Raw genomic sequence first — 12,885 nt, 5'->3', positions numbered from 1 at the left:
TCAAAGGACAACTTTAACTTCCTTCTACAGAAGAAAATATGCTACAAATGTGAATTATCTCACCAAAGGACTTTGGTTTCTCAATTGTATTTAATATTTGTGTTGCTTCTGCAGTTCCAATTATACTGATGTACCCTGATGCCATGTATGTAAATCAATGTCCTTGCTAGCACTTACATTATTAGTTCCCCAGTTCTGCTGCATCTCTTGCTAAAGTGCCATGGCTCTACTGAGAGCTTGCCCTTGGTTAGCTTGCCCTTGCAGATGCCTGGCAGAAATGAGGTTCTGTGAGGGCTCTAAATGAGAAGGGGGGAAATGACAGAAATGAAATTGTTAGGACATATGTGTCTGTGCAGTGGTGGATGATTAAAGGGTGAGTGTGAGGTAGGGTGGATGACACCCTAACTCATAATGCATGTCTTTCAAATCGTAGCTTGGCTGGGTTGCCAAGGGATTGTGGTTAGGAGAAGAGTAGTTGCCCTGTGGGCACTTGGAGGCTGTAGATACTCTGCACAATCTTGTTCTTCATTTGAAAGCAAGACCTATAACTATGTGAGCAACAACGATGTTTGTGTGAAAGGGAGAGGTTCAAAGTGAAGCTCTGCATGAATGAGAACCTACAGCTAAGGTGAGAGTGCTCTTGCTAGAAAGATAGTGAAAAAAAGGAGATAAAGTTGCTTGTCACAGGTTTTCTTTTCTCTATCCTTTTCTGTTCTTTTCTGTTCTTTTTCTCTCATTCTTTTCTGAGAGGGAACAGAGCTTCTTATCCCCTGACTGGCCTTTATTTTTCAAAATGCATTTTTCCTGCTGGCACATACCTGCTCTGAACATGATTGTACCAGTAGAAAGCTCCTTTTAGTGATACAGTTTTTCACTTTGTTTAGGGAACAGATGGAAAGTATGCTGGCCAAAACATTCGTTCCAGCAGAAGGTGTGTCTCTACTAACTTACATTCTGAGCACTTCCACCCTCGGCTTAGTTTCTTCCTTTAAAATTTTTGTTAGTTTGGAAAGGAGGGTCACGCTTTTTGTTATTGCATACAGTAATACCAATGGCTGTAACTTGGAACTTTAGTTCTACTCTTAAGAAAAGGAAACATTTTGTATTATTTACTACACAGGACATTTTCTTTATGAACTATTATCTAAAAATAGCCCATATCTTATCCAACAGAACAGCAATGAATGCTCATAAAACAAAGTGAGAGTTCATGATTATTTGTGGCTTCTCATTAGAGTGTGAATCTAATCCTTTAAACCCGAAATTGTTGATTTTTTCTTCAAGCTGTTTCTCTAGCTCTGATGCTAGCCTGCCTAGCCAGATGCATAATTAGTTTCAACATCAGAAGGACTTCAAATAGAACAGTGCTGTGAACTGGGTGGTCTGGTTCCTTTTAAGTGCTTGCCTACTGCAAAACTGTTAGACATAGAAAGTGTGGGTTTTTTCCTTTAACTTTTAACCTCACACCATTGCTTGTACAGGTAGCTTTGGTATTAGTATGAAAACAGAAAACCAGTAGATGATTTAAGATGTTTTTTAAAGAGAAAATTACACAGCATCAAACCCTGTTAGAATAGTTACCAAAGTGCTTTTGGTGGCTAGTTCCAGGTAAGCAATATTCAACAAGGGAATTTGTATTGGTTACAAATGATGAAGAAAGTAATGGAAATTTCATACAATTAACAATAACTGATTTTAGAGAACTTTCTACTCTGAAGTGAATCATTAGCTTACTAGTGATCTCTTGGACTCTTCTGGTGTCATCCGTAAGGAAGGAGGGCTTGGGGTCCAGGAGTGTCTGTCATGAAAAGTGACTGTTCAGGGTATGTCTGTAGAGTACAATGGATTTGCTGTTAATGTGTAGAAATTTCTGCTGTTTGGTCACTAATACCATTGCTCTTTGGACCATCTAGCTCAAAGCTAATGCAGATAACTTTATCTGCATTGTGTCTTTGATGGCAGGCATTTCCAAGCAGAAAGCATATTTCTCTGCAGTAATAGAAGTAAAGGCACATAAGTAAGTGGAACTATAAAAGCAAAGAAGATAGAGAATGGACATGGTGAACCTTGGAATAAATCCAGCCTCTGTTGCAGCCAACTGGTGGCATTTAGGTATCTCTCAGTTGCATTATCCTATAGAATGTTTTTAAGGCCTGCAGGACTTAGCAAAGTACATAGTGAAGACTGAAGCAGGGCTGTGGCAAAAAGTCCAGCAAACAAACAGAGGTGTTAATGCTAGCCATAAAGGATAAGGAATATGGAGATTGTAGCGATTCAGGTCGTGTAACAACTTGCAGGCAGAGATACAGGGGGGAACTTTACAAATGTCAAGGGAGAGAATGTACTGAAGAGAAAATAAGCCTTGAATGATTTTGAATGGTGGATTTGATGTTAATGACACCAGAAGAGCACAAACACTTAGCTTTTGTTGTAGAATTGATTTGGGTAGGGTTTTTTACCATTTTTAATTAAAAAGGTAAATAAAAGTATTAGGGATGTTGACAAAGCAGACTGACATGGCAGTGGAGAAGTTCCAAAACCAATATTTGAAGGAACAAGAAAGATTTCCATTGAGGTATATTCTTTAAATGAGTGTCACCCCCAAAGTACTCGCATTGGCTTGTTAGTACTCACAAAGAGTTAAAAAATTCCAGACTGCTGAAGAACACAAGGATGACTTAAGGAAAACTACTAAAATGTAGATCAGTCTCCAGAGTAATAGGCAGTAAATGAAGTGGGACAAAACTCAAAAAAATTGTGCTGGAGTGAACTCCTTCAGCCCTGAAGTTAGTCATGTAATTGGTTCTGTATGTGAATTCAGTGGTTTTCCTGTACATATCAGCTTGCAAAATGGGGATGTGAATGATCTAATGCCCATCTTCTATTTCAGTATGTTCACATCATTTTAACTACACCATAACTCACAGAAAGGTTTTCTCCAGTGCTGTTCCCCAGTGGCATGACGACACATGACATTAGATGTACCAAGTAATATCTTTTTGTATCAGTATATTAAGTAAACCTGATACTTTATTTAAAGAGGGAAAAGTATGGATGAAAGAACCATGAATTCAAGATGTTAAGGTTAATAGGTCAAAATCTAACCTAAATAAAACTCTCAATGAGAGTTTTGCCTGGGCAAGGACTGTGGGATTTAGCCTTAAGAGAATTAACAAGGTACATCAGGTCTCTTCACTGTTCTGATTGCCAGAAGCCTGTCTGGACTGTGTCCAGAAATACATTCTCAATCACAGCAGATTAAAGCAGCTAATGCAGGAAATGATGTGTACTGTTTCACATTGTCTGCTCTGTTTTTATCTAGACAGGTACAGTAATAACTGTACAGAGAAAATAAGAGGAAAAAATGCTGAATTATTTTAATCAGCTGATGTTTTAGTCATATACTTGTTTTCTGAGAAAGTAATTATTTTCAAGTAATTGTAAGCTGACTTCTAAAAATCCTGTTATAGTTCGTTCTTCACCTTGGGAATCCTTTTTGATCTTTTAAAGCTGTTGTGGATCCCTCCCCCTTTAAAAAAAACCCTCATAAGATGTTTACAAGTCTTGTTTATATTCCCATAACATTTTTCATTATGCTGTGACAGCTTCACTGAAAAATTATTTTAATTATCTCAAAATGAATCGCACAAAGAGGGAATATGAAAATATAAATCTTATGTCTGACTGTACTTTAATTGCTTCAGCTAATGAAAGAGGTATGAGATATCTACACAATGTGAAAGCTAAATTGCATGAACAATATAACCAGTATCAGAAATGTGCTGAATCTGTAGTACTCACTCTGCTTCAGTGGAAAGATATGGGGACTGTACCTGTTTTGCAGTGCTTGTTTCCTGCTCCTTGTATGGCAAGTTAATTTCAATGGGAAATGGTGTTGAAAACACCTAATAATTATCTCTTCTCTAGGTCAGCAGCATGGAGACATTAATGAACAAAACAAAGTAAATTTATGTTCCAAAAGCTGTGGGCCCTCTCCTGCCAACCTATTCACAAGAATTTCGTTATGTGAGTAGTTCTTATGTGACAGTGTAACGTGAGCTAATGCCTTGTATATGTTATTAAAGAAAAATGTCCATTGATTATAGTAAGTAACCTATTACTACAAAAATGTCAATGAAGCAAGATAAAAGTGGGCACCAGCAGACAGTAGAATGATTTTAAATGTATACACACATAACAGGTCAAATCTGTATGTCTAATTAGGTACTGTCTGTTCCCACAGTAGAAATTTTTGCTTCATCAGTTCCTAACCTTGTGATCTTTGACTGAATTTTATCCAAGACATTGCACACAGGCATTTTACTTTTACAGACTTCTGAGCTTTCAGCTGTTTAGAAGCTATTGGTTGAAGGTGATGAATTCAACAAAGAACAAGGGTATGACAGAGAACCAGTGTTCGAACTGTTACTTTGTCAGTGACTCTTCCACCAACATAATGCAGGAATGCTGCAAGGTTATTAACCAACAAATCTCTCCTCTGTAGTCTAAAAATATCTCCCAATTGGGTGCCTTGGTGAAATGCCATGTGTTATAAATGGCAAAGCTGATTTCCAACTTACAGGGATAGTGAGGAAGGACTGCAGGAGCTTTGATATTTAGCGGAGTGGTAATGGACATGTTGCCATACACGTAGCTAGCCCTAAGTAATTGTTTTCCTCCCTTAGATTAGATGCTTCTTATCTTGCGATAAAGTCAAATGTCAAAATCTTGCCATTGCTTACTGTTGTCTTTATAGGGTTGGGGGTTTTGTTTGTTGGGGTTTTTTTTTTCCTTTTTTTTCAGTTTTGGGATAATAATCTTTAATAATCTTTAAAACTCAGAGGGTTTTCCTTTGGTTCACAAATATTGTAATGAGTTGTAAATCTGTGTGATTAGTGACAGACATTAAAGGAACTTGCTGACTCAGGAAATTAGTAATGACTAGGAGAGGCTTTCACTTAGGTCAAATCAGCAGTTGCAGAAAGTTTTTGCCATCTGACGACTGCTTTAGGTTCATACTGGCCCTGGGTCCTTTGAATTTGCATAGCACATTGCCTCTTCTGCTAGGATGTTTTACATTCTGTGTTTTCAACAGTAACAGTTTTATCCAGTGTAGCAGTGGGCCAGATTTTTCATTAGTGTAAATCAAAGTCATACTATACTCTCTTATGCTAGCAGTTCATCTGATTGTATATATCTCTAATACCATGACATCAAGCCAAAACTGGGAGACTTTTCCTGGAAAAGCTAATCTATGTGTTGTTCATGGGAGAAAAGACGTGGACATTTGTAATCAATGCTGTCTTCTCACATGCAATAAAAACACGCAGGACAATCTCAATTTCTTACAGTGTATAAACCAGCATGGCACACTATGTGTCCAGGGTATAATGTGTGTTCATACTTAGCTATGTTATTTCAAATTGTTAAATATGTTTTCTCCTAAGAATGTCTTTCCTAGTTCAGATTTCTTTGTCTCTACTCACCACCTTGTGGTCCAGCATTCTGTCGCTTTACTGTATTGCATTAACCTGTGTCAGGCAGTGATGGTCTTACTCTTTGTCAATATGAACACCCTTGCTACAGGGGGCATCATTAGCTTCCTCTCTTCCATGGTAATGTGATCCCTTGGGAGTAACCTCTCACATGCTGCTGAAGCAGTGCTCAGATTGCTAATGGATTTTCCTGTTATTTTGTTGGTTTAAAAAAAAAAAAGAAATTTTCAAGTATTATAAATACAGAGTTCATATATAAGTCAGATGAACAGGCAGCAATTTCAGGGGTTATGTTGCAGACACCAGTTACACATGCACATCAGAGAAACCAGCTGATTTACAATGTCATTGCATGAATGTGAGCAGATTTTCCTCAGCTGAACATCTACCATGTTGAATTAGTTCCAAGCTGTTGATTCACCTAAGGAATGTCCCACCAGTGAGCAGCACTGTCTGTATTCTTCTTTCTAAATACTTAAACTAACTATGTATTATTTCATACTCATCAAACATTTCAAGGCTTTGTAGTCTTTCTAGACTGTAGTTTGGAACAAATATTTTGGCATCTGTTATTGTGTGCTCTTGTTACTAATTCTGTTTCACCATAATTGATGTAAGTGTTTATTTAGCTCCCTCCAGTGACTTGATGAGCAAATAAGTCCGTGGTGTGCTGTCATTCTAGACACTGCAAAACAAGTTACAACTTGCAAAAGGCAAGTTCAGTTTTTAGATGAGATTATATGTAGCATTCTGCAGCATAATGAGTAAATACTATGTGCTAAAACCGTTGTGGCATATAATAAACAGAGCATCAGAGATTTACCGCGTAATTCTACTATTTTTTATTATTAATACTTTCTTATACTTGGCAGAATTAATGAGTGAATTTCAACATTAAGTGGGAGTGAAAAAGCTCCACAGTTTTAAAAGAGTTTAGTATTTTTAGGAGAAAAAGGAGTAGGTTCAGTATTTGAATTCATTTTGTGAGCTGTATTGAAGACGCTCCTTCAATCTTTATAATGATATGCAGAAAAACACTAGCTATAATCACCTATGAAACAAAAGTATTATACACGGTATCCTGAGGAATATCTGTGTGCTTTTACTAATGTTGGATGGAACAAATTTAACTGAGATGGGGTCCATTTGTGAAAATTGTACCATTTTTGAAATATATTTGAAGAACAAAAAATACAGTTGTTTATGAGCTAAATTGAATCAGGAAATGCTGTTGGAGCTGAAAAGCTGTGGAGAAGGCTGTGCAGATGAATTGCTGTAGTATTCATAATAGGAACAGGAAAAATGACAGTATAAAGAAAACTGATTAGATGCTCAGAGGGAACTTTTAGTCCCATTGAAGTAAATGGAAGTTTTGCAGCTGATTTCAGCTGTACCATGATTTAAATATGTCAGAATGAAGCTTTGGGAGAGGTTCTTTGGGTTTGCGCCTCCATCACTGAAAATATGCCATTAAAGACTTTAATTTTAGAGGATTGCATCTGAAGTGTGAAGAATTTTTTTTTTTATTTCTTAATACCCCACCTCAATTCTTTAGGTATTGCAATAAAAACAAAACAAAACAAAAAGCAGTGAAATTGCTCTTAATAAGGTTCTTCATGTTGAAACACATTCTCAGTGGTTATAATTTGTTATTTTTTTTACTGTAGCATCTAGGAGGTCCCCCTCAGGACCAAACTATCACTATATTAGGCTGAAGCCCTTATAACATAATGCCAGCTCCAAAGAATTAAGAGAATATGAGAAGTTAGTATAACACTTCATGAATGGGAGTCAGGCTGAAGGCAATGACAGGAATCGAAATCCTGACTAAGGCTGTTGGCATCTTATTTTCACCAAAGAAAGGGGGGGGAAAAAATCACTACTCCAAGAAATTTTCATTTTTATTTTATTCTTCACTTCTCTTTTCTACACTTTACACTCTTCTCCTCTGCCCTACAACTTCCTCTGCCTTCAGTGGAAAAAGCAATGAAGAAAGCAGAAAAAAGAATGAGGAGGAGAGGAAAAAGGTGCAAACAAATTTAGATTGTTACCTTGAAGTTATAAAAAGATGCTAAAATTGCTAAAAAGAAGAAATAATGTTTCCACAGGAATATAACCTGATTCAAACAACTCCAATGCATAGAGGTTGATCTATAACAACAAACCTAATGTGTACAGCTGTAGAGCTGGTGCAATCATGGTTTACTGTATGGTGACACGCAGCAAGCAGAACAACGGCTAGTCCCTCACCACCTAGAAGGAAAACTTTTTCCAGTATGTCAGTAATTTACAAGTACCAAAGCCAGTTTTAGGTGGCGGGAAAAAAGCTAGTGATCATCTTCTACAAAAAATATGCACTTTCTTGTGGAGATTTGATAAAGCAAGTTCAAAAAATTACTGGAGAAAAATTGATCATCAGGAGATAGAATGTCCTGAAATCTTGGGTCTGGATCTTTATTTTTTAAGGGTGCTTAATGATAACATTGCACCAATTTTATGTACTAGGAATTTTATATTATAAATCATTTCCTTATGGGCCACATAATTTTTCATTGTGCAATAAAGTAATGCAAAATACAATGTATTCCTATTCCAACTGACAGTGAAAGACTACGACTATTTCATGAATGTTAACCATTCAGTGGGATTTTCTTTTGTCTGTTCTGGGTGGCAGGAGTTGTGTACGTGTATGTGTGTGTGCATGTGTGTGCATAAACTGGGACCTCTAGTTCTGCTGGAAATATACTTACTCTTCATGCAAGGTATTTCACCATAATTGCCATGGGCCTGCATAATTTTTACCCAAGTTGAAACATTGTCTATCATTTCTTGTTGTTTATGCAATCTGTAGAAAATTAAGCAGGGAAAGGTGGGTCAGAGAAGCTGGGTTTGTGCTATGTTGCGATCATGATGGGAGTACTGCTCATTTGTATCTCTGGTTCTGGAGTGAATATTGTTCTGAGTTTTGTGTTCAGTGACTATTGCCAGAGCTAGGGAGTCACTGCAATGCCCAGAATATCTTCTATCTTCGAGCTCCCTACAGTTGCCACCCCTGCAGCTCAGTGTTCCCTACAGTTGTACAGCTCAATGCAGCCACAGCCAGTGTGATCTTGACATATTTGCTGCCTCTTAGGGGAATGTTGAGCACTTCTTTCTCCTTGCTTTCTGGCTCTTGCTCTTTTCCAGTTTATTTGTTGAGGCAGGACACAGCTGACACTGGACATTGTACTTGTGCACCGAATGGCAGGCCAGGGCCGCAGAGGGCTCATAAGTATGCAGAGTTCAATAATATGGCTCTCTAATCCATGAGGCATGAGTCTGAAAATCAGATCAGTGACGAAGTAGCAGTATACTCTGTGGCTTAAGAAGGAAATTGTTGTGTTCCGTACTAGTTCACACTGTAGCCCCAGGACAGGTGATCCTATTCCTGGGTAGAAGGAGGAACTTCGGTGGATGCTTTGTGGGCAGGAATGCCCCTTACGTATAGCCAGGTCTGGATCAGATGATATGAGAGCATAGCCTTTCAGTCAGCAAGTGAAGAAAAATAAAAATGGGCCTCCAATAGCAGTCTAAGCTACTCTTCTGTGTGAAAAAGAGCATAAATGTTTTAGTTCATTTGGCCAGTGAGACAGAAGAATTGTTTATACTAGAGTTGTTACAGAGAAGAGTTTAAGTATTATTTTTTTTAGGTTGTCAAATCAGAAATGTCACCCATCTGGAGTATTAAATTTTGATCACTGAGTTAGAATGGCAGAGTCCTTTTGCTAGGTCCTCTGAAATTAGAATGCTGCTCTGTTGCTAGGCTGGGTCTCTCTGAATCTGGGTTTGTGCTGTTCATGTTATCGTTTGCTCATGATTAATAAAATATTAAGTCTCTCTTTCTAGGCAGAAATGAACAGATGGGGAAATCAACTGATCTGATGAACTCTGTGTGTACATATATGCAGTCAACAAATAATCAGAAAAATAGGAAGGATCATGCTCAGATGTTACCTATTTAAAAATATTTATAAAATCACATACTAAATATGCTGCCAAAAGGGTGGATTGACTAAGGAAAGTTTATTATTGTATGCGTTATTTATCTGCTCTTTCATTCACAACAGGTTTAATTAAAAAACCTGCAGTTTTTCTAAATATTTATTCAGGATGCTGTTATTAAATGTAAATGTGGCATTTTGCATAACGTCAGTGTTAACTTTTTGGATTAGAATTTTAAAGAGAAGTAAACAAATCATGAGTATTTCTCAGGAAGCATTTATGTGCTTTTCATTTCAATAACACCAAGTCAGCTGGCAAAATTGTGTAGAAAATAAGCATCTATGAGAAGTAAGAAATGGCTCTGGAGCATATTCAGAGTCTCTCTGGCATGTTTTGGGTTGCAAAACCCAGCAAACCCCTCACATAAAAATAGCCTGAACACAACAAAAGACTAAATCCAAAATAATCCTCAGCTGATAAAGTAAACCTGTATAATTACCTAGTGTACCCATTCCCCAAATAGTGTCTCATGCCAGTGTTAAAGGTGAAATGTCTCACAGAGCAAATTCCATCACCTGGAGCAGAGTTGCCAGCCTTGGGGAGAGTGAGTGAGCCCTAGGGAGGTGTGAGAAAACAGAGGCGTAAGGAGTGAGGTATTCCCAGCCATGGCTCCCAAATCAGGAATGACAGAGAATCATTAATCCTGAATAGCTCTCATGCAAGTAGGGGCTCTTTAGAGTGATGGCTATACTGAGGAAGCAGGCCGCAACAGGATTCTTTGGTACAGAGTTGTATCCATGGAGAAGTATGAGGCAAGAAGATGCCTAGAAGCAGTTGAAATGGCTCAGTGCTACAAGAATACTGCAACCCACTTTAAGCCCACATCACTTTGGCTGGATGTTCCCACCAATTCAGTAACAGAGGTCTCAACATCCAGTTTTGCCCCTGAAGGTCCCCAAATGCTAGCAGTTCTAAAGCCCGACCTTGTGTGAGTCTCAAGGACGCAACACTCACAGCCCTGTTGAATACTCAGGACTATAAAAGGCACATGTCCAAAAGAAGATATGCATTCCTATGCATCACTGGCTAAACTATGTTTGGAGGACCATGACCGAAAGAAGGAAATCTATGTTCAGAGGACAGTCCTGAAAATGGGATTTACACAACCCAAACTGTGTGTGATATTGTTTCTAACCTTGAACAAGAACCACCCACAATTGATTTAACACTGGACACGGCTGGAGGCATATAAAAGACATTTTGCTTATCTGTATTTCTAACTTCTTTGCATCAACCCAGCAGTCTTTTACTGAAAGGTGATTTCCCCATTGAATGACAATCAGGCTACATTGCTATTAATAGAATTGAAGAAGTACACATCTGCTCTACCCTCCCCTCTTGCTGTCAAAGCTAAGCACCTAGGAGACAGCAAATGTTTCTGTTTACTAATGGAAAAGTACCTGGACAGACCTCACTTGCCCTGGGAAGGCTAAAAAGTGGGCCACAGGCACTTTCAAGATAAAAAAGAAAGCCTAGATAGGAGGCAGACAAAACTCAGCTATGAACCAATACCGAGAAAATACAGGAAAAATTTCCATTATCTCTCTTCATCCTTGTGATTTCCAGCCAAGATGAACTTTCAGGACAGCTTTATTCTGTCCATCAGAAGGCCTGGGGTAGAGGAAATTTGCAATTTTCCCAGTCACTGACCTGCTGACAGGACAGGAGTTTCTGGGGTTGAGAAGCTGTCTTTCCTCTCTAGCCTGCATGTCTCCAGATACCCTCGGCAGTACACAACCCTGATTCACTGATAGGGCACCTCGTTTTGTGTATGCAAGGAGGCAGAAGCCATATGGAAAAACGTGGTATAACAAAAACTGAATCTCATTTAATGATAAATGTCCAGCCCTTCAATAACTCTTTCCAGAAGCAGCCTTCGGACCACATAACAAGTGAGGTCATTACTATTTGAGATGGGGAAACTGAGGCAGCATTTTGCAGTGCTTTCATACAAAGTTGGAAGTAAAATCACAGACGCATCATTAAACATTACAAAGCATGATAATTATTGTTTATTCTTTGTACTGCCTGAAAGCTTTAGTGATGAAGAGAGCTCTGTGCAAATACTGGGTGAACTTACAAATGCATTTTGAATGCATTACACACAATGATTTGGTTTAAGGGCAATTTAAAGCTTTTACCAGCTTCTTCAGCGGTCTTGTCTAAAAGTTCCCTGACCTTCCTGGGACAGGTAGGACTGCAAAGATGGGTAGAGGTTATATGTAAGATGTCAGAAAGTGTTTCATGTTACACATGTGCATATTATCCAAAGGCTCCCATGTTATGTCTCACTTGGATAGAACAGAGTTTGCATTCAATACTCTACCAGTCTTTGGAGATTAATGCCCCAAATGTCTCTTTTCATGAAAAGGGACCTTGTGTAAATAATAAAAAAGATTCACCTCATACAGCAATTGCTGGACTGTTAATAAGTGAAAGAAAGTGTAAGAATCCTTCGTCAAAAATACCCCAAGAAATAGCATCTCATAAGTAATTCGTTTTGTTAGTATATAGATTGTTTTATTAGTATATTGATAAAAATTGGTGAAACCTAATTTCTAATCTTTTTAAACTCTAATATAGCTCTGGGCAGTTCTGTGCTGGAAAACTCCTCTAACTTTCAGGCAAAATATGGTCCAATGAGTTTATGAGTATCTCTGTGTAACAGATCTGATACCACCTCACCTAGTCTCTCTGTGCTTAAGATACCTCAATGCCATCACAACCCTGCCTTTTGTAATAACTTTGAGTAGGTGCAGTGCATATTACAATAGCCAGATAATTAAATTTGCTGAAATGTGAATTTTCCCTTTGATGCTACACCCCAAGTAGTTTGCTCCCAGTCTTGTTGCAGCTGGCTTTGTGGAGCCACAGTGTCCAGAGATGTCTCACTTGCTAAACAGCCTAAGAAACATGGCTTGATAAAGGCTACTTGGGACCACGTTGGAATACTTAAATACAGCTGACACTGTGCCCATGTGAGGCTGCTATTGCGTCTGGAGTTGAGGACTGTAGCTTGTAATGGAGTACAAGATGTGAAGGTTTTATTTCTTTGTCCACTCCATGATTCGTGGTCAATCTTTTGGGCCAGGTGGCTTCCATGTGAATTGGTTTTAATGGGATTTCTGACTGTTGGATAAGAACCATTAAACAGACTTGCAGAAGCCAAGTATTATCAAATGCTCAGAAAGATCTTAGGGTATGGGAATGACTCCAGTCCTGTGAACTTGTGCTTGCACTGTGAACAGACGCCTCAGCGTTTTCTGCACATTGCTGAGGAGCAGAATCCTTGAAATAGTTGGAATGGTGCCTGTGAGTTCAGTCCAGGTCTCCTTCTCTAAATGGCATG

Source organism: Haliaeetus albicilla, chromosome 11, assembly GCF_947461875.1.
Source record: "Haliaeetus albicilla chromosome 11, bHalAlb1.1, whole genome shotgun sequence".
Taxonomy (NCBI): Eukaryota; Metazoa; Chordata; class Aves; order Accipitriformes; family Accipitridae; genus Haliaeetus; species Haliaeetus albicilla.
This window is presented reverse-complemented; position numbering follows the sequence as displayed.